This window comes from Carcharodon carcharias, chromosome 19 (genome assembly GCF_017639515.1).
Source record: "Carcharodon carcharias isolate sCarCar2 chromosome 19, sCarCar2.pri, whole genome shotgun sequence".
Taxonomy (NCBI): Eukaryota; Metazoa; Chordata; class Chondrichthyes; order Lamniformes; family Lamnidae; genus Carcharodon; species Carcharodon carcharias.
Genome location: NC_054485.1, coordinates 64,703,069 through 64,725,182, shown reverse-complemented (window position 1 = coordinate 64,725,182; position 22,114 = coordinate 64,703,069).

The following is a 22,114-nucleotide window of genomic DNA, read 5'->3' as shown; positions in this document are numbered from 1 at the left end:
TGGGATCCTGCTGTATACAAACATTGCTTTGTGTGGGATCATCCTGGTAACAAACATTGCTGGGTGTGAGATCCTCCTGTGTACAATGAATGTAGTGTGCGGGATCATATTGTGTACAAACATTGCTGTGTATGGGTTCATGCTGTGTACAAACATTGCTGAGTATGGGATTCTGCTGTGTACAAACATTGCTTTGTGTGGGATCATCCTGGTTACAAACATTGCTGTGTATGGGTTCCTGCTGTGTACAGACATTGCTGAGTATGGGATTCTGCTGTGTACAAACATTGCTGTGTGGGGGATCCTGCTTTGTACAAATTTGCTGTGTGTAGGATCCTGCTGTGAGCCAACATTGCAGTGTTTGGTATCCTGTTTTGTACAAACTTTGCTGTGTGTGTGATCCTGCTGTGTACAAACATTGCTGTGTGTGGGATCCTCCTGGTTGAAAACATTGCTGTGTGTAGGATATTGCTGAGTACAAACATTTCTGTGTGTGGTATCCTGCGGTGTACAAACATTACTGTGTACAGGATCCTACTGCGTACAAACATTGCTGTGTGTGGGATCCTGCTGTGTACAAGCATTGCAGCGTATGTGATCCTGCTGTGTACAAACATTGCTTTGTGTGAGACCCTCCTGTGTACAATGATTGCTGTGTGTGGGATCAAGTTGTGTACAAACATTGCTTTGTATGGGATCATGCTGTGCACAAACATTGCTGTGTATGGGATCCTGGTATGTACAAACATTGCTGCATATGTGATCCTGCTGTGTACAAACATTGCTGTGTGTGGGATCCTGGTGTGTACAAACATTGCTGCATATGTGATCCTGCTGTGTACAAACATTGCTGTGTGGGGGATCCTGCTTTGTACAAACATTGCTGTGTGTACGGGATCCTGCTGTGTACAAACATTGCTGTGTATGGGATCCTGCAGTGTACAAACATTGCAGTGCTTGGGATCCTGCTGTGTACAAACATTGCTGTGTGTGGGATCCTGGTGTGTACAAACATTGCTGCATATGTGATCCTGCTGTGTACAAACATTGCTGGGTGTTTTAGCCTGCACTGTACAAACATTGCTAAATGTGGGATCTTGCTGTCTATATACATTGCAGTGTGTGGGATCCTACTGTGTACGAACATTGCCGAGCATGGGATACTGCTGTGTACAAACATTGCTGTGTGTGGGATCTTGCTGTGTACAAACATTGCTGTGTGCGTGTTCCTGCTGTGTGTAAACATTGCTGAGTGAGAGATCCTCCTGTATATAATGATTGCTGTGTGTGGGATCCCGCTGTGTACAAACATTGCTGTGTATGGGATCCTGCTGTGTACAAACATTGCTGTGTGTGTGATCCTGCTTTGTACAAACATTGCTGTGTGTACGGGATCCTGCTGTGTACAAACATTGCTGGGTGTGGGATCCTGCTGTGTACTAACATTGCAGTGCTTTGAATCCTGCTGTGTACAAACATAGCTGTGTGTACGGGATCCTGCTGTGTACAAACATTGCAGTGCTTGGGATCCTGCTGTGTACAAACATAGCTGTGTGTACGGGATCCTGCTGTGTACAAACATTGCAGTGCTTGGGATCCTGCTGTGCACAAACATTGCTGTGTACGGGATCCTGCTGTGTACATACATTGCTGTCTGTGGGATCCTGGTGTGTAGAAACATTGCTGTGTTTGTGATCTTGCTGTGTACAAACTTTGCTGTGTGTGGGATCCTGCTGTGCGCAAACATTGCTGCGTTTGCGATCTTGCTATGTACAAACATTGCTCGGTGTGGGAACCTGCTGTGCGCAAACATTGCTGTGTTTGCGATCTTGCTCTGTACAAACATTGCTCGGTGTGGGATCCTGCTGCGTATAAACATTGCTCTGTGGGGCATTCTGCAGTGTACAAACATTGCTGTGTGTGGGAAACTCCTGGTTAAAGACATTGCTGTGTGTGGGATCTTGCTGTGCACAAACATTTCTGTGTGTGGTATCCTGCTGTGTACAAATATTGCTGTGTGCGGGATCCTGTTTTGTACAAACAATGCTGTGTGTACAGGATCCTGCTGTGTATAAACGTTGCTGTGCGTGGCATCCTGCTGTGTACAAACATTGCAGCGTGAGGAATCCTGCTGTGTACAAATATTGCTGTGTGCGGGATCCTGCTGTGTACAAACATTGCTGTGTTGGAGATCCTGCTGTGTACAAACAATGCTGTGTACAGGAACCTGCTGTGTACAAACATTGATGTGTATGGGATCCTGCTGTGTACAAACATTGCTGTGTGGGGGTTCCTGCTTGGAACAAACATTGCTGTGTGTACGGGATCCTGCTGTGTACAAACATTGCTGTGTATGGGATCCTGCTGTGTACAAACATTGCAGTGCTTGAGATCCTGCTGCGTACTAACATTGCTGTGTGTACGGGATCCTGCTGTTTTTAAACATTGCTGTTTGTGGGATTCTGCTGTGAACAAACATTGCCGTGTGTGGAATCCTGCTCTGTACAAACATTGCTGTGTGTGTGATCTTGCAGTGTACAAACTTTGCTGTGTGTGGGATCCTGCTGTACACAAACATTGCTGTGTTTGGGATCCTGCTGTGTACAAACATTGCTTCATGTGGGATCCTGCTGTGTACAAACATTGCTCTGTGTGTGATCTTGCTGTGTACAAACTTTGCTGTGTGTGAGATCCTGCTGTGCACAAACATTGCTGTGTGTGAGATCCTGCTGTGCACAAACATTGCTGTGTGTGGGATCTTGCTGTGTACAAACATTGCTCTGTGTGGCATTCTGCTGTGCACAAACATTGCTGTGTGTGGGATCCTCCTGGTTAAAAACATTGCTGTGTGTGGGATCTTGCTGTGTACAAACATTTCTGTGTGTTGTATCCTGCTGTGTACAAACATTGCCGAGTACGGGATCCTGCTGTGTATGAACACTGCTGTGTGTGTCATCCTTCTTTGTACAAACATTGCTGTGCATGGGTTCCTGGTGTGTACGAACATTGCTGTGTGTACAGGATCCTGCTGTGTACAAACATTGCAGTGCTTGGGATCCTGCTGTGTACAAACCTTGCTGTGTGTGGGATCGTGGTGTATACAAACATTGCTGCATGTGGGATCCTGCTGTGTACAAACATTGCTGTGTGTGTGATATTGCTGTGTACAAACTTTGCTGTGTGTGGGATCCTGCTGTGTACAAACATTGCTGTGAGTGCGATCCTGCTCTGCACAAACAATGCTGTGTGTGGGATCTTGCTGTGTACAAACATTGCTGTGTGGGGGATCCTGCTGTGTACAAACATTGCAGTGCTTGGGATCCTGCTGTGTACAAACATTGATGTGTGTGGGATACTGGTGTGTACAAACATTGCTGCATGTGGGATCCTGCTGTGTACAAACATTGCTGTGTGTGAGATCTTGCTGTGCACAAACATTGCTGTGTGTGGGATCTTGCTGTGCACAAACATTGCTCTGTGTGGGATCCTGCTGCATATAAAAATTGTTCTGTTTGGCATTCTGCTGTGTACAAACATTGCTGTGTGTGGGAACCTCCTGGTTACAAACATTGCTGTGTGTGAGATCCTCCTGGGTACAATGATTGCTGTGTGCGGGATCATGTTGTGTACAATCATTGCTGAGTATGGGTTCATGCTGTGCACAAACATTGCTGTGTATGGGATCCTGCTGTATACAAACATTGCTGTTTGTGGGATCCTGCTGTGAACAAACATTGCTGTGTGTGGGATCCTGCTGTGTACAAACATTGCTTCATCTGGATTCCTGCTGTGTACAAACATTGCTGTGTGTACAGGATCCTGCTGTGTACAAACATTGCAGTGCTTGGGATCCTTCTGTGTACAAACCTTGCTGTGTGTGGGATCGTTGTGTATACAAACATTGCAGCATGTGGGATCCTGCTGTGTACAAACATTGCTGTGTGTGCGATCCTGCTCTACACAAACATTGCTGTGTGTGGGATCTTGCTGTGTACAAAAATTGCTCTGTGTGGCATCCTCCTGGTTACAAGCATTGCTGTGTGTGAGATCCTCCCGTGTACAATGAATGCTGTGTGCTGGATCATATCGTGTACAAACATTGCTGTGTGTGGGATCCTGCTGTGTACAAACATTGCTGTGTGTGGGATCCTGCTGTGTACAAACATTGCTGTGTGGGGGAGCCTGCTGTGTACAAACATTGCTTTGTGTATGGGTTCCTGCTGTGTACAAACATTGCTATGTACGGGATCATGCTGTGTACAAACACTGCCGTGTACAGGAACCTGCTGTGTATAAACATTGCTGTATGTGTCATCCTTCTTTGTACAAACATTGCTGTGCGTGGGTTCCTGCTGTGAACAAACTTTGCTGTGTGTGGCATTCTGCTGTGTACGAACATTACTTTGTGTGGGATCCCTCTGGTTACAAACATTGATGTGTTTGGAATCCTGCTCTGTACAAACATTGCTGCATCTGGGATCCTGCTGTGTACAAGCATTCCTCTGTGTGGGATCCTGCTGTATACAAACATTGCTTTGTGTGGGATCATCCTGGTAACAAACATTGCTGTGTGTGAGATCCTCCTGTGTACAATGAATGTAGTGTGCGGGATCATATTGTGTACAAACATTGCTGTGTATGGGTTCATGCTGTGTACAAACATTGCTGAGTATGGGATTCTGCTGTGTACAAACATTGCTTTGTGTGGGATCATCCTGGTTACAAACATTGCTGTGTATGGGTTCCTGCTGTGTACAGACATTGCTGAGTATGGGATTCTGCTGTGTACAAACATTGCTGTGTGGGGGATCCTGCTTTGTACAAACATTGCTGTGTGGGGGATCCTGCTTTGTACAAATTTGCTGTGTGTAGGATCCTGCTGTGAACCAACATTGCAGTGTTTGGTATCCTGTTTTGTACAAACATTGCTGTGTGTGTGATCCTGCTGTGTACAAACATTGCTGTGTGTGGGAACCTCCTGGTTAAAAACATTGCTGTGTGTAGGATATTGCTGAGTACAAACATTTCTGTGTGTGGTATCCTGCGGTGTACAAACATTACTGTGTACAGGATCCTACTGCGTACAAACATTGCTGTGCGTGGGATCCTGCTGCGCACAAACATTGCTGTGTGTGGGATCCTGCTGTGTACAAGCATTGCAGCGTATGTGATCCTGCTGTGTACAAACATTCCTCTCTGTAGGATCCTGCTGTGTACAAACATTGCTTTGTGTGGGATCCTCCTGGTTACAAACATTGCTGTGTGTGAGATCCTCCTGTGTACAATGATTGCTGTGTGTGGGATCAAGTTGTGTACAAACATTGCTTTGTATGGGTTCATGCTGTGCACAAACATTGCTGTGTATGGGATCCTGGTGTGTACAAACATTGCTGCATATGTGATCCTGCCGTGTACAAACATTGCTGTGTGTGGGATCCTGGTGTGTACAAATATTGCTGCATATGTGATCCTGCTGTGTACAAACATTGCTGTGTGGGGGATCCTGCTTTGTACAAACATTGCTGTGTGTACGGGATCCTGCTGTGTACAAACATTGCTGTGTATGGGATCCTGCAGTGTACAAACATTGCAGTGCTTGGGATCCTGCTGTGTACAAACAGAGCTGTGTGAACGGGATCCTGCTGTGTACAAACATTGCTGTGTATGGGATCCTGCTGTGTACAAACATTGCAGTGCTTGGGATCCTGCTGTGTACAAACATTGCTGTGTGTGGGATCCTGGTGTGTACAAACATTGCTGCATATGTGATCCTGCTGTGTACAAACATTGCTGGGTGTTTTAGCCTGCTCTGTACAAACATTGCTAAATGTGGGATCTTGCTGTCTATATACATTGCAGTGTGTGGGATCCTACTGTGTACGAACACTGCCGAGCATGGGATACTGCTGTGTACAAACATTGCTGTGTGTGGGATCTTGCTGTGTACAAACAGTGCTGTGTGCGTGTTCCTGCTGTGTGTAAACATTGCTGAGTGAGAGATCCTCCTGTATACAATGATCGCTGTGTGTGGGATCCTGCTGTGTACAAACATTGCTGTGTATGGGATCCTGCTGTGTACAAACATTGCTGTGTGTGTGATCCTGCTTTGTACAAACATTGCTGTGTGTACGGAATCCTGCTGTGTACAAACATTGATGTGTATGGGATCCTGCTGTGTACAAACATTGCTGTGTGTGGGATCATGCTGTGCACAAACATTACAGTGTGTGGGATCCTGCTGTGTACAAACATTGCTGTGTGTGTGTTCCTGCTATGTACAAACATTGCTGTGTGTGGGATCCTGCTGTGTACAAACATTGCAGTGTGTGGTATCCTGCTGTGTACAAACATTGCAGTGTGTGGGATTCTGGTGTGTACAAACTTTGCTGTGTGTGTGTTCCTGCTGTGTACAAACATTGCTGTGTGTGGGATCCTGCTGTGTACAAACATTGCAGTGTGTGGGATCCTGCTGTGTACAACCATAGTTGTGCATGGGATCCTGCTGTGTACAAACATTGCTCGGTGTGGGTGCGTGCTGCGTATAAACATTGATGTTTGTGGGATCCTGCTATGTACAAACATTGCTTTGTATGGGATCCTGCTGTGTACAAACATTGCTGTGTGGGGATGCTACTTTGTACAAACATTGCTGTGTATGGGATCCTGCTGTGTACTAACATTGCAGTGCTTTGAATCCTGCTGTGTACAAACATTGCTGTGTACGGGATCCAGCTGTGTACACACATTGCTGTGCGTGGCATCCTGTTGTGTACAAACATTGCTGTGTGTGAGATCCTCCTGTGTACAATGATTGCTGTGTGTGGGATCATGTTGTGTACAAACATTGCCGTGTACGGTTTCATGCTGTGCACAAACATTGCTGTGTATGGGATCCTGCTGTGTACAAACATTGCTGTGTGTGCGATCCTGCTCTACACAAACATTGCTGTGTGTGGGATCTTGCTGTGTACAAAAATTGCTCTGTGTGGCATCCTCCTGGTTACAAGCATTGCTGTGTGTGAGATCCTCCCGTGTACAATGAATGCTGTGTGCAGGATCATATTGTGTACAAACATTGCTGTGTGTGGGATCCTGCTGTGTACAAACATTGCTGTGTGTGCAGCATCCTGCTGTGTACAAACATTGCTGTGTGGGGGAGCCTGCTGTGTACAAACATTGCTTTGTGTATGGGTTCCTGCTGTGTACAAACATTGCTATGTACGGGATCATGCTGTGTACAAACACTGCCGTGTACAGGAACCTGCTGTGTATAAACATTGCTGTATGTGTCATCCTTCTTTGTACAAACATTGCTGTGCGTGGGTTCCTGCTGTGAACAAACTTTGCTGTGTGTGGCATTCTGCTGTGTACGAACATTACTTTGTGTGGGATCCCTCTGGTTACAAACATTGATGTGTTTGGAATCCTGCTCTGTACAAACATTGCTGCATCTGGGATCCTGCTGTGTACAAGCATTCCTCTGTGTGGGATCCTGCTGTATACAAACATTGCTTTGTGTGGGATCATCCTGGTAACAAACATTGCTGTGTGTGAGATCCTCCTGTGTACAATGAATGTAGTGTGCGGGATCATATTGTGTACAAACATTGCTGTGTATGGGTTCATGCTGTGTACAAACATTGCTGAGTATGGGATTCTGCTGTGTACAAACATTGCTTTGTGTGGGATCATCCTGGTTACAAACATTGCTGTGTATGGGTTCCTGCTGTGTACAGACATTGCTGAGTATGGGATTCTGCTGTGTACAAACATTGCTGTGTGGGGGATCCTGCTTTGTACAAACATTGCTGTGTGGGGGATCCTGCTTTGTACAAATTTGCTGTGTGTAGGATCCTGCTGTGAACCAACATTGCAGTGTTTGGTATCCTGTTTTGTACAAACATTGCTGTGTGTGTGATCCTGCTGTGTACAAACATTGCTGTGTGTGGGATCCTCCTGGTTAAAAACATTGCTGTGTGTAGGATATTGCTGAGTACAAACATTTCTGTGTGTGGTATCCTGCGGTGTACAAACATTACTGTGTACAGGATCCTACTGCGTACAAACATTGCTGTGCGTGGGATCCTGCTGCGCACAAACATTGCTGTGTGTGGGATCCTGCTGTGTACAAGCATTGCAGCGTATGTGATCCTGCTGTGTACAAACATTCCTCTCTGTAGGATCCTGCTGTGTACAAACATTGCTTTGTGTGGGATCCTCCTGGTTACAAACATTGCTGTGTGTGAGATCCTCCTGTGTACAATGATTGCTGTGTGTGGGATCAAGTTGTGTACAAACATTGCTTTGTATGGGTTCATGCTGTGCACAAACATTGCTGTGTATGGGATCCTGGTGTGTACAAACATTGCTGCATATGTGATCCTGCCGTGTACAAACATTGCTGTGTGTGGGATCCTGGTGTGTACAAATATTGCTGCATATGTGATCCTGCTGTGTACAAACATTGCTGTGTGGGGGATCCTGCTTTGTACAAACATTGCTGTGTGTACGGGATCCTGCTGTGTACAAACATTGCTGTGTATGGGATCCTGCAGTGTACAAACATTGCAGTGCTTGGGATCCTGCTGTGTACAAACAGAGCTGTGTGAACGGGATCCTGCTGTGTACAAACATTGCTGTGTACGGGATCCTGCTGTGTACAAACATTGCAGTGCTTGGGATCCTGCTGTGTACAAACATTGCTGTGTGTGGGATCCTGGTGTGTACAAACATTGCTGCATATGTGATCCTGCTGTGTACAAACATTGCTGGGTGTTTTAGCCTGCTCTGTACAAACATTGCTAAATGTGGGATCTTGCTGTCTATATACATTGCAGTGTGTGGGATCCTACTGTGTACGAACACTGCCGAGCATGGGATACTGCTGTGTACAAACATTGCTGTGTGTGGGATCTTGCTGTGTACAAACAGTGCTGTGTGCGTGTTCCTGCTGTGTGTAAACATTGCTGAGTGAGAGATCCTCCTGTATACAATGATCGCTGTGTGTGGGATCCTGCTGTGTACAAACATTGCTGTGTATGGGATCCTGCTGTGTACAAACATTGCTGTGTGTGTGATCCTGCTTTGTACAAACATTGCTGTGTGTACGGAATCCTGCTGTGTACAAACATTGATGTGTATGGGATCCTGCTGTGTACAAACATTGCTGTGTGTGGGATCATGCTGTGCACAAACATTACAGTGTGTGGGATCCTGCTGTGTACAAACATTGCTGTGTGTGTGTTCCTGCTGTGTACAAACATTGCTGTGTGTGGGATCCTGCTGTGTACAAACATTGCAGTGTGTGGTATCCTGCTGTGTACAAACATTGCAGTGTGTGGGATTCTGGTGTGTACAAACTTTGCTGTGTGTGTGTTCCTGCTGTGTACAAACATTGCTGTGTGTGGGATCCTGCTGTGTACAAACATTGCAGTGTGTGGGATCCTGCTGTGTACAACCATAGTTGTGCATGGGATCCTGCTGTGTACAAACATTGCTCGGTGTGGGTGCGTGCTGCGTATAAACATTGATGTTTGTGGGATCCTGCTATGTACAAACATTGCTTTGTATGGGATCCTGCTGTGTACAAACATTGCTGTGTGGGGGATGCTACTTTGTACAAACATTGCTGTGTATGGGATCCTGCTGTGTACTAACATTGCAGTGCTTTGAATCCTGCTGTGTACAAACATTGCTGTGTACGGGATCCAGCTGTGTACACACATTGCTGTGCGTGGCATCCTGTTGTGTACAAACATTGCTGTGTGTGAGATCCTCCTGTGTACAATGATTGCTGTGTGCGGGATCATGTTGTGTACAAACATTGCCGTGTACGGTTTCATGCTGTGCACAAACATTGCTGTGTATGGGATCCTGCTGTGTACAAACATTGCTGTGTGGAGGATCCTGCTTTGTACAAACATTGCTGTGTGTACGGGATGCTGCTGTGTACAAACATTACTGTGTACGGGATCCTGCGGTGTACTAACATTGCAGTGCTTTGAATCCAGCTGTGTACAAACATTGCTGTGTACGGGATCCTGCTTTGTACAAACATTGCTGTGTGTGGGATCATGCTGTGTACAAACATTGCTGTGTGTGCAGCATCCTGCTGTGTACAAACATTGCTGTGTACGGGATCCTGCTGTGTACTAACATTGCAGTGCTCCGAATCCTGCTGTGTACGAACATAGCTGTGTGTACGGGATCCTGCTGTGTACAAACATTGCTGTGTACGGGATCCTGCTGTGTACAAACATTGCAGTGCTTGGGATCCTGCTGTGTACAAACATTGCTGCGTGTTTTAGCCTGCTCTGTACTAACATTGCTATATGTGGGAACTTGCTGTGTATATACATTGCAGTGTGTGTGATCCTGCTGTGTACAAACATTGCAGTGCTTGGGATCCTGCTGTGTACAAACATTGCTGTGTGTGGGATCCTGGTGTGTACAAACATTGCTGCATATGTGATCCTGCTGTGTACAAACATTGCTGGGTGTTTTAGCCTGCTCTGTACAAACATTGCTAAATGTGGGATCTTGCTGTCTATATACATTGCAGTGTGTGGGATCCTACTGTGTACGAACACTGCCGAGCATGGGATACTGCTGTGTACAAACATTGCTGTGTGTGGGATCTTGCTGTGTACAAACAGTGCTGTGTGCGTGTTCCTGCTGTGTGTAAACATTGCTGAGTGAGAGATCCTCCTGTATACAATGATCGCTGTGTGTGGGATCCTGCTGTGTACAAACATTGCTGTGTATGGGATCCTGCTGTGTACAAACATTGCTGTGTGTGTGATCCTGCTTTGTACAAACATTGCTGTGTGTACGGAATCCTGCTGTGTACAAACATTGATGTGTATGGGATCCTGCTGTGTACAAACATTGCTGTGTGTGGGATCATGCTGTGCACAAACATTACAGTGTGTGGGATCCTGCTGTGTACAAACATTGCTGTGTGTGTGTTCCTGCTGTGTACAAACATTGCTGTGTGTGGGATCCTGCTGTGTACAAACATTGCAGTGTGTGGTATCCTGCTGTGTACAAACATTGCAGTGTGTGGGATTCTGGTGTGTACAAACTTTGCTGTGTGTGTGTTCCTGCTGTGTACAAACATTGCTGTGTGTGGGATCCTGCTGTGTACAAACATTGCAGTGTGTGGGATCCTGCTGTGTACAACCATAGTTGTGCATGGGATCCTGCTGTGTACAAACATTGCTCGGTGTGGGTGCGTGCTGCGTATAAACATTGATGTTTGTGGGATCCTGCTATGTACAAACATTGCTTTGTATGGGATCCTGCTGTGTACAAACATTGCTGTGTGGGGATGCTACTTTGTACAAACATTGCTGTGTATGGGATCCTGCTGTGTACTAACATTGCAGTGCTTTGAATCCTGCTGTGTACAAACATTGCTGTGTACGGGATCCAGCTGTGTACACACATTGCTGTGCGTGGCATCCTGTTGTGTACAAACATTGCTGTGTGTGAGATCCTCCTGTGTACAATGATTGCTGTGTGCGGGATCATGTTGTGTACAAACATTGCCGTGTACGGTTTCATGCTGTGCACAAACATTGCTGTGTATGGGATCCTGCTGTGTACAAACATTGCTGTGTGTGCGATCCTGCTCTACACAAACATTGCTGTGTGTGGGATCTTGCTGTGTACAAAAATTGCTCTGTGTGGCATCCTCCTGGTTACAAGCATTGCTGTGTGTGAGATCCTCCCGTGTACAATGAATGCTGTGTGCAGGATCATATTGTGTACAAACATTGCTGTGTGTGGGATCCTGCTGTGTACAAACATTGCTGTGTGTGCAGCATCCTGCTGTGTACAAACATTGCTGTGTGGGGGAGCCTGCTGTGTACAAACATTGCTTTGTGTATGGGTTCCTGCTGTGTACAAACATTGCTATGTACGGGATCATGCTGTGTACAAACACTGCCGTGTACAGGAACCTGCTGTGTATAAACATTGCTGTATGTGTCATCCTTCTTTGTACAAACATTGCTGTGCGTGGGTTCCTGCTGTGAACAAACTTTGCTGTGTGTGGCATTCTGCTGTGTACGAACATTACTTTGTGTGGGATCCCTCTGGTTACAAACATTGATGTGTTTGGAATCCTGCTCTGTACAAACATTGCTGCATCTGGGATCCTGCTGTGTACAAGCATTCCTCTGTGTGGGATCCTGCTGTATACAAACATTGCTTTGTGTGGGATCATCCTGGTAACAAACATTGCTGTGTGTGAGATCCTCCTGTGTACAATGAATGTAGTGTGCGGGATCATATTGTGTACAAACATTGCTGTGTATGGGTTCATGCTGTGTACAAACATTGCTGAGTATGGGATTCTGCTGTGTACAAACATTGCTTTGTGTGGGATCATCCTGGTTACAAACATTGCTGTGTATGGGTTCCTGCTGTGTACAGACATTGCTGAGTATGGGATTCTGCTGTGTACAAACATTGCTGTGTGGGGGATCCTGCTTTGTACAAACATTGCTGTGTGGGGGATCCTGCTTTGTACAAATTTGCTGTGTGTAGGATCCTGCTGTGAACCAACATTGCAGTGTTTGGTATCCTGTTTTGTACAAACATTGCTGTGTGTGTGATCCTGCTGTGTACAAACATTGCTGTGTGTGGGATCCTCCTGGTTAAAAACATTGCTGTGTGTAGGATATTGCTGAGTACAAACATTTCTGTGTGTGGTATCCTGCGGTGTACAAACATTACTGTGTACAGGATCCTACTGCGTACAAACATTGCTGTGCGTGGGATCCTGCTGCGCACAAACATTGCTGTGTGTGGGATCCTGCTGTGTACAAGCATTGCAGCGTATGTGATCCTGCTGTGTACAAACATTCCTCTCTGTAGGATCCTGCTGTGTACAAACATTGCTTTGTGTGGGATCCTCCTGGTTACAAACATTGCTGTGTGTGAGATCCTCCTGTGTACAATGATTGCTGTGTGTGGGATCAAGTTGTGTACAAACATTGCTTTGTATGGGTTCATGCTGTGCACAAACATTGCTGTGTATGGGATCCTGGTGTGTACAAACATTGCTGCATATGTGATCCTGCCGTGTACAAACATTGCTGTGTGTGGGATCCTGGTGTGTACAAATATTGCTGCATATGTGATCCTGCTGTGTACAAACATTGCTGTGTGGGGGATCCTGCTTTGTACAAACATTGCTGTGTGTACGGGATCCTGCTGTGTACAAACATTGCTGTGTATGGGATCCTGCAGTGTACAAACATTGCAGTGCTTGGGATCCTGCTGTGTACAAACAGAGCTGTGTGAACGGGATCCTGCTGTGTACAAACATTGCTGTGTACGGGATCCTGCTGTGTACAAACATTGCAGTGCTTGGGATCCTGCTGTGTACAAACATTGCTGTGTGTGGGATCCTGGTGTGTACAAACATTGCTGCATATGTGATCCTGCTGTGTACAAACATTGCTGGGTGTTTTAGCCTGCTCTGTACAAACATTGCTAAATGTGGGATCTTGCTGTCTATATACATTGCAGTGTGTGGGATCCTACTGTGTACGAACACTGCCGAGCATGGGATACTGCTGTGTACAAACATTGCTGTGTGTGGGATCTTGCTGTGTACAAACAGTGCTGTGTGCGTGTTCCTGCTGTGTGTAAACATTGCTGAGTGAGAGATCCTCCTGTATACAATGATCGCTGTGTGTGGGATCCTGCTGTGTACAAACATTGCTGTGTATGGGATCCTGCTGTGTACAAACATTGCTGTGTGTGTGATCCTGCTTTGTACAAACATTGCTGTGTGTACGGAATCCTGCTGTGTACAAACATTGATGTGTATGGGATACTGCTGTGTACAAACATTGCTGTGTGTGGGATCATGCTGTGCACAAACATTACAGTGTGTGGGATCCTGCTGTGTACAAACATTGCTGTGTGTGTGTTCCTGCTGTGTACAAACATTGCTGTGTGTGGGATCCTGCTGTGTACAAACATTGCAGTGTGTGGTATCCTGCTGTGTACAAACATTGCAGTGTGTGGGATTCTGGTGTGTACAAACTTTGCTGTGTGTGTGTTCCTGCTGTGTACAAACATTGCTGTGTGTGGGATCCTGCTGTGTACAAACATTGCTTCATCTGGATTCCTGCTGTGTACAAACATTGCTGTGTGTACAGGATCCTGCTGTGTACAAACATTGCAGTGCTTGGGATCCTTCTGTGTACAAACCTTGCTGTGTGTGGGATCGTTGTGTATACAAACATTGCAGCATGTGGGATCCTGCTGTGTACAAACATTGCTGTGTGTGCGATCCTGCTCTACACAAAAATTGCTGTGTGTGGGATCTTGCTGTGTACAAAAATTGCTCTGTGTGGCATCCTCCTGGTTACAAGCATTGCTGTGTGTGAGATCCTCCCGTGTACAATGAATGCTGTGTGCTGGATCATATCGTGTACAAACATTGCTGTGTGTGGGATCCTGCTGTGTACAAACATTGCTGTGTGTGGGATCCTGCTGTGTACAAACATTGCTGTGTGGGGGAGCCTGCTGTGTACAAACATTGCTTTGTGTATGGGTTCCTGCTGTGTACAAACATTGCTATGTACGGGATCATGCTGTGTACAAACACTGCCGTGTACAGGAACCTGCTGTGTATAAACATTGCTGTATGTGTCATCCTTCTTTGTACAAACATTGCTGTGCGTGGGTTCCTGCTGTGAACAAACTTTGCTGTGTGTGGCATTCTGCTGTGTACGAACATTACTTTGTGTGGGATCCCTCTGGTTACAAACATTGATGTGTTTGGAATCCTGCTCTGTACAAACATTGCTGCATCTGGGATCCTGCTGTGTACAAGCATTCCTCTGTGTGGGATCCTGCTGTATACAAACATTGCTTTGTGTGGGATCATCCTGGTAACAAACATTGCTGTGTGTGAGATCCTCCTGTGTACAATGAATGTAGTGTGCGGGATCATATTGTGTACAAACATTGCTGTGTATGGGTTCATGCTGTGTACAAACATTGCTGAGTATGGGATTCTGCTGTGTACAAACATTGCTTTGTGTGGGATCATCCTGGTTACAAACATTGCTGTGTATGGGTTCCTGCTGTGTACAGACATTGCTGAGTATGGGATTCTGCTGTGTACAAACATTGCTGTGTGGGGGATCCTGCTTTGTACAAACATTGCTGTGTGGGGGATCCTGCTTTGTACAAATTTGCTGTGTGTAGGATCCTGCTGTGAACCAACATTGCAGTGTTTGGTATCCTGTTTTGTACAAACATTGCTGTGTGTGTGATCCTGCTGTGTACAAACATTGCTGTGTGTGGGAACCTCCTGGTTAAAAACATTGCTGTGTGTAGGATATTGCTGAGTACAAACATTTCTGTGTGTGGTATCCTGCGGTGTACAAACATTACTGTGTACAGGATCCTACTGCGTACAAACATTGCTGTGCGTGGGATCCTGCTGCGCACAAACATTGCTGTGTGTGGGATCCTGCTGTGTACAAGCATTGCAGCGTATGTGATCCTGCTGTGTACAAACATTCCTCTCTGTAGGATCCTGCTGTGTACAAACATTGCTTTGTGTGGGATCCTCCTGGTTACAAACATTGCTGTGTGTGAGATCCTCCTGTGTACAATGATTGCTGTGTGTGGGATCAAGTTGTGTACAAACATTGCTTTGTATGGGTTCATGCTGTGCACAAACATTGCTGTGTATGGGATCCTGGTGTGTACAAACATTGCTGCATATGTGATCCTGCCGTGTACAAACATTGCTGTGTGTGGGATCCTGGTGTGTACAAATATTGCTGCATATGTGATCCTGCTGTGTACAAACATTGCTGTGTGGGGGATCCTGCTTTGTACAAACATTGCTGTGTGTACGGGATCCTGCTGTGTACAAACATTGCTGTGTATGGGATCCTGCAGTGTACAAACATTGCAGTGCTTGGGATCCTGCTGTGTACAAACAGAGCTGTGTGAACGGGATCCTGCTGTGTACAAACATTGCTGTGTACGGGATCCTGCTGTGTACAAACATTGCAGTGCTTGGGATCCTGCTGTGTACAAACATTGCTGTGTGTGGGATCCTGGTGTGTACAAACATTGCTGCATATGTGATCCTGCTGTGTACAAACATTGCTGGGTGTTTTAGCCTGCTCTGTACAAACATTGCTAAATGTGGGATCTTGCTGTCTATATACATTGCAGTGTGTGGGATCCTACTGTGTACGAACACTGCCGAGCATGGGATACTGCTGTGTACAAACATTGCTGTGTGTGGGATCTTGCTGTGTACAAACAGTGCTGTGTGCGTGTTCCTGCTGTGTGTAAACATTGCTGAGTGAGAGATCCTCCTGTATACAATGATCGCTGTGTGTGGGATCCTGCTGTGTACAAACATTGCTGTGTATGGGATCCTGCTGTGTACAAACATTGCTGTGTGTGTGATCCTGCTTTGTACAAACATTGCTGTGTGTACGGAATCCTGCTGTGTACAAACATTGATGTGTATGGGATCCTGCTGTGTACAAACATTGCTGTGTGTGGGATCATGCTGTGCACAAACATTACAGTGTGTGGGATCCTGCTGTGTACAAACATTGCTGTGTGTGTGTTCCTGCTGTGTACAAACATTGCTGTGTGTGGGATCCTGCTGTGTACAAACATTGCAGTGTGTGGTATCCTGCTGTGTACAAACATTGCAGTGTGTGGGATTCTGGTGTGTACAAACTTTGCTGTGTGTGTGTTCCTGCTGTGTACAAACATTGCTGTGTGTGGGATCCTGCTGTGTACAAACATTGCAGTGTGTGGGATCCTGCTGTGTACAACCATAGTTGTGCATGGGATCCTGCTGTGTACAAACATTGCTCGGTGTGGGTGCGTGCTGCGTATAAACATTGATGTTTGTGGGATCCTGCTATGTACAAACATTGCTTTGTATGGGATCCTGCTGTGTACAAACATTGCTGTGTGGGGGATGCTACTTTGTACAAACATTGCTGTGTATGGGATCCTGCTGTGTACTAACATTGCAGTGCTTTGAATCCTGCTGTGTACAAACATTGCTGTGTACGGGATCCAGCTGTGTACACACATTGCTGTGCGTGGCATCCTGTTGTGTACAAACATTGCTGTGTGTGAGATCCTCCTGTGTACAATGATTGCTGTGTGCGGGATCATGTTGTGTACAAACATTGCCGTGTACGGTTTCATGCTGTGCACAAACATTGCTGTGTATGGGATCCTGCTGTGTACAAACATTGCTGTGTGGAGGATCCTGCTTTGTACAAACATTGCTGTGTGTACGGGATGCTGCTGTGTACAAACATTACTGTGTACGGGATCCTGCGGTGTACTAACATTGCAGTGCTTTGAATCCAGCTGTGTACAAACATTGCTGTGTACGGGATCCTGCTTTGTACAAACATTGCTGTGTGTGGGATCATGCTGTGTACAAACATTGCTGTGTGTGCAGCATCCTGCTGTGTACAAACATTGCTGTGTACGGGATCCTGCTGTGTACTAACATTGCAGTGCTCCGAATCCTGCTGTGTACGAACATAGCTGTGTGTACGGGATCCTGCTGTGTACAAACATTGCTGTGTACGGGATCCTGCTGTGTACAAACATTGCAGTGCTTGGGATCCTGCTGTGTACAAACATTGCTGCGTGTTTTAGCCTGCTCTGTACTAACATTGCTATATGTGGGAACTTGCTGTGTATATACATTGCAGTGTGTGTGATCCTGCTGTGTACAAACATTGCCGAGCATGGGATACTGCTGTGTATAAACATTGCAGTGTGTGGGATCTTGCTGTGTACAAACATTGCTGTGTGTGTGTTCTTGCTGTGTGCATACATTGCTGTGTATGAGATTTTGCTGTTTACTAGCATAGTTGTGCATGGGATCTTGCTGTGTACATACATTGCAGCGTATGGGATCCTGCTGTGTACAAACATTGCTCGGTGTGGGACCCGGCTGCATATAAACATTGATGTTTGTGGGATCCTGCTGTGTACAAACATTGCTGTGTGTAGGATCCTGAAATGTACAAACATTGCCGTGTGTGGGATCCTCCTGGTTACAAACATTGCTGTGTGTGAGATCCTCTTGTGTACAATGATTGCTGTGTGCGGGGTCATGTTGTGTACAAACATTGCTGAGTATGGGTTCATGCTGTGCACAAACATTGCTGTGTATGGGATCCTGCTGTGTACAAACATTGCTGTGTGGGGGATCCTGCTTTGTACAAACATTGCTGTGCGTACGGGATCCTGCTGTGTACAAACATTGCTGTGTGCGGGATCCTGCTTTGTACAAACATTGCTGTGTGTTGGATCCTGGTGTGTACAAACATTGCTGCATATGTGATCCTGCTGTGTACAATCATTGCTGTGTTTGTGATCTTGCTGTGTATAAACATTGCTGTGTGTGGAATGCGGCTGTGTACAAACATTGCTGTTTGTGAGATCCTGCTGTGTACAAACATTTCTGTGTTGGATTTCCTGCCGGGTACAAACATTGCTGTGTGTGCAGCATCCTGCTGTGTACAAACATTGCTGTGTACGGGATCCTGCTGTGTACTAACATTGCAGTGCTTCGAATGCTGCTGTGTACAAACGTAGCTGTGTGAACGGGATCCTGCTGTGTACAAACATTGCTGTGTATGGGATCCTGCTGTGTACAAACATTGCTGTGTGTGGGATGCTGCTGTGTACAAACATTGCTGTGTTGTGTGTGCGATCCTGCTGTGTACAAACATTGCTGTGTGTAGGATCCTGCTGCGTACAAACATTGCTGTGTGTGAGATCCTCCTGTGTACAATGATTGCTGTGTACGGGATCCAGCTGTGTACAAACATTGCTGTGCGTGGCATCCTGCTGTGTACAAACATTGCTGTGTGTGTGATCCTCCTGTGTACAAACATAGCTGTGTGTACGGGATCCTGCTGTGTACAACCATTGCTGTGTGTGTGAATCTGCTGTGTGCATAAATTGCTGTGTGTACGAGATCCTGCTGTGTACAAACATTGATGTGTACGGCATCCTGCTGTGTACAAACATTGCCCTGTACGGGATCTTGCTTTATATAAACATTGCAGTGTGTGGGTTCCTGCTGTGTACAAACATTGCTGAGTGTGGGATCCTGCTGTGTACAAACATTTCTGTTTTGGAGATACTGGTGTGTACAAACATTGCTGTGTGTGCAGCATCCTGCTGTGTACAAACATTGCTGTTTACGGGATCCTGCTGTGTACTAACATTGCAGTGCTTTGAATCCTGCTGTGTACAAACATAGCTGTGTGTACGGGATCCTGCTGTGTACAAACATTGCTGTGTGTTGGATCCTCGTGTGTACAAACATTGCTGCATATGTGATCCTGCTGTGTACAAACATTGCTGTCTTTGTGATCTTGCTGTGTACAAACGTTGCTGTGTGTGGGATCCTGCTGTGCACAAACATTGCTGTGTGTGAGATCCTGCTGTGCACAAACATTGCTGTGTGTGGGATCTTGCTGTGTACAAACACTGCTGTGCGTGGGTTCCTGCTGTGTATAAACATTGCTGAATGTGTCATCCTGCTGTGAACAAACATTGCAGTGTGTGGGATCCTGCTGTGTACAAACATTTCTGTGTTGGATTTGCTGCCGTGTATAAACATTGCTGTGTGTGCAGCATCCTGCTGTGTCCAAACATTGCAGTGCTTCGAATGCTGCTGTGTACAAACGTAGCTGTGTGTACGGGATCCTGCTGTGTACAAACAATGCAGTGCTTGGGATCCTGATGTGTACAAACATTCCTGCATGTATGATCCTGCTGTGTACAAACATTGCTGGGTGTTTTAGCCTGCTCTGTACAAATATTGCTATATGTGGGATCTTGCTGTGTATATACATTGCAGTGTGTGGGATCCTACCATGTACAAAGATTGCCGAGCATGGGATACTGCTGTGTACAAACATTGCTGTGTGTGGGATCTTGCTGTGTACAAACATTGCTCTGTGTGTGTTCCTGCCGAGTGCAAACTTTGCTATCTGTGAGATCTTGCTGTGTACAAACATAGTTGTGCATGGGATCCTGCTGTGTACAAACATTGCAGTGCTTGGGAACCTGCTGTGTACAAACATTGCTGTGTGTGGGATGCTGGTGTGTACAAAAATTGCTGCATATGTGATCCTGCTGTGTACAAATATTGCTGTGTTTGTGATCTTGCTGTGTACAAACTTTGCTGTGTGTGGGATCCTGCTGAGCACAAACAGTGCTGTGTGTGAGATCCTGCTGTGCACAAACATTGCTGTGTGTGTGATCTTGCTGTGTACAAACATTGCTCGCTGTGGGATCCTGCTGCGTATAAACATTGCTCTGTGTGGCATTCTGCTGTGTACAAACATTGCTGTGTGTGGGAATCTCCTGGTTCAAGACATTGCTGTGTGTGGGATCTTGCTGTGTACAAACATTTCTGTGTGTGGTATCCTGCTGTGTACAAACATTGCAGCGTGAGGAATCCTGCTGTGTACAAATATTGCTGTGTGTGGGATCCTGCTGTGTACAAACATTGCTGTGTTGGAGATCCTACTGTGTACAAACTTTGCTGTGTGTGCAGCATCCTGCTGTGTGCAAACAATGCTGTGGACAGGATCCTGCTGTGTACAAACATTGCAGTGCTTGGGATCCTGCTGTATACAAACATTGCTGTGTGTGGGATCTTGCTGTGTACAAACATTGCTGTGTATGTGTTCCTGCTACGTGTAAACATTGCTGTGTGTGAGATCTTGCTGTGTACAAACATTGTTGTGCATGGGATCTTGCTGTGTACATACATTTCAGCGTATGGGTTCATGCTGTGCACAAACATTGCAGTCTGTGGGATCCTACTGTGTACAAACATTGCGGAGCATGGGATAGTTCTGTATACAAACATTGCTGTGTATGGGATCTTGCAGTGTACAAACATTGCTGTGTGTGTGTTCCTGCTGTGTGCAAACATTGCTGTGTGTGAGATCTTGCTGTGTACAAACATAGTTGTGCATGGGATCCTGCTGTGTACATACATTGCAGCCTATGGGTTCATGCTGTGCACAAACATTGCTGTGTGGGGGATCCTGGTGTGTACAAACATTGCCGCATGTGGGATCTTGCTGTGTACAAACATTGCTGTGTGTGGGATCCTGCTGTGCGCAAGCATCGCTGTGTTGTGTGTGCAGTCCTGCTGTGCGCAAACATTGCTGCGTGTGGGATATTGCTTTGTACAAACATTGCTCGTATTGGGATCCTGCTACCTATAAACATTGCTATGTGTGCGATCCACCTGGTTAAAAACATTGCTGTGTGTGGGATCTTGCTGAGTACAAACATTTCTGTGTGTGTGATTCTGCTGTGTACAAACATGGATGTGTACGGCATCCTGTTGTGTACAAACATTGCTGTGTGTGGGATCCTGCTGTGTACAAACGTTGTTGTGTGTGGAATCCTGCTGTGTACAAACATTTCTGTGTTGGAGATCCTGGTGTGTACAAACATTGCTGTGTGTGCAGCACCCTGCTGTGTACAAACATTGCTGTTTACAGGATCCTGCTGTGTACTAACATTGCAGTGCTTTGAATCCTGCTGTGTACAAACATAGCTGTGTGTACGGGATCCTGCTGTCTACAAACATTGCTGTGTACGGGATCCTGCTGTGTACAAACATTGCAGTGCTTGGGATCCTGCTGTGTACAAACATTGCTCTCTGTGGGATCCTGGTATGTACAAACATTGCTGCATGTGGGATCCTGCTGTGTACAAACACTGCTGGGTGTTTTAGCCTGCTCTGTACAAACATTGCTGTGTGTGGGATCTTGCTGTGTATAAACATTACAATGTCTGGGATCCTACTGGGTACAAACATTGCTGAGCATGTGATACTGCTGTGTACAAACATTGCTATATGTGGGATCTTGCTGTGTATATACATTGCAGTGTGTGGGATCCTACCATGTACAAAGATTGCCGAGCATGGGATACTGCTGTGTACAAACATTGCTGTGTGTGGGATCTTGCTGTGTACAAACATTGCTGTGTGTGTGTTCCTGCTGTGTGCAAACATTGCTGTGTGAGAGAT